The sequence below is a fragment of the Artibeus jamaicensis genome, unplaced genomic scaffold (assembly GCF_021234435.1).
Source record: "Artibeus jamaicensis isolate MK-2021 breed Jamaican fruit bat unplaced genomic scaffold, CSHL_Jam_final scaffold_1019, whole genome shotgun sequence".
NCBI lineage: Eukaryota > Metazoa > Chordata > Mammalia > Chiroptera > Phyllostomidae > Artibeus > Artibeus jamaicensis.
Window position 1 is genome coordinate 18,265,803 of NW_026522025.1, and position 1,433 is coordinate 18,267,235.

General features: G+C 35.8%; 1 pseudogene; it reads right to left on the minus strand.

The window, feature by feature from the left end:
* Positions 1-563: 563 nt before the first annotated feature.
* LOC119045301 (high mobility group protein B2-like) lies at positions 564-1,218 on the minus strand (annotated as a pseudogene).
* Between the last annotated feature and the right edge of the window lie 215 nt (positions 1,219-1,433).

Below are 1,433 nucleotides of genomic sequence, written 5' to 3' on the forward strand. Positions count from 1 at the left end.
GGACATGTGAAAGAAAGAGTTCCCATGCTAATAAAAGAATAAAAAAATAAACATGTTACATATAATGATGGATAAAATTTCACGAAGATTAAAATTTAGGGAAGTTGCAATAGATGGGTGAGAAGAAACAGGACTATGCACTTTGTTTTGATTTCCCTTTCCCATGACTTTTGTATCTTCATTACAAATTTTTTTTAAAAAACAAAATGCAGCATTCAAAAAACCCCAAATTTACTACTGATATTAAGTTCTATGAGGGTTTGTGTGTGTGTGTGTGTGTGTGCGTATGGTAATACACAAATCAAGAAATTAAAACAAACATTAAATATTTAGAAACATTTAATACCTGAAACCTTAAAATCTAACTGCATGTAGTAGCTCCTCAAAAATCTACAACCTCCATTTTGGAAAAAAAAAATCCCTCTACAATCTTATCAGCTATATAATAATCTGTACAGTTTTTATACTGAAGCCAATATTGAGTTGCACTTGAATTCACATTCTTAGCATAACAGTTGCCTGATGACTCACATGCTCCACATGCATCATTACAGGATGGCCTTTTATTCTTCATCTTCATATTTTTCCTCTCTCATATCATCTTCCTCTTCTTTCTCCTCCTCCTCTTCTGGTTCTTTCTTCTTCTTTGAGCTTGTTGTTCTGCCTGGGCTGGCTTTCTCCCACTTCGGTTTTGTCGTTGGCATGGTGTAGAGCAATATCCTTTTCATATTTCTAATTTATTGAATATAAAAATTTATATTTTATACAACTTTTCTTTCATATGGTGCTTATCTTTGGCTAACTGTTCAGATGATATTTCACACCCCTTTTTTTTTTTTTTTTCAGTATCCCCAGTAAATGAACCAGGGTGTTCACTTTTAATCTTTGGGCAATGTTCAGAACAAAACCGGAAGACAGAGAAAGGGCTTTTAGGAGCATTGGGATCTTTTATTCTTTCCTTTCTTATCACCTCTGGGAGGAACATAGTTTTTCATTTGCCCGTAGTAGCAAACTTGGTCACTCTTTGATTATATCTTCAAACTTTGACTTTTCCTTTGCAGACATGGTCTTCCACGTCTCAAAACATTTCTTAGAGAATTCGAAAAAGTTGACAGAAAATTCTAGGTGATTTTTGTTGTGCTCTTCCTGGATGGTTTGCATGAGGAAGGCATGCAAGGACAGCTTGCCTCTTGGCTTGTTGGGGTCTCCTTTAGTCATGGTGACAGGCAATGTCTACCTGGTGGTAGGTTTTCCTCAAAGTCCCACCGAGATACTTCCCTCACTGGGCTCTGGAGTGAACTGCCAATATGAGTATTATAACTCACTGGAGAAAGCACTGACCCTTTTAACATACACCTGTGCTATAGCTATAAATCTGACACTATCTATATGACTTTAGGAAATATTTTTTATTTCTTCTGAGCCAAATTCAC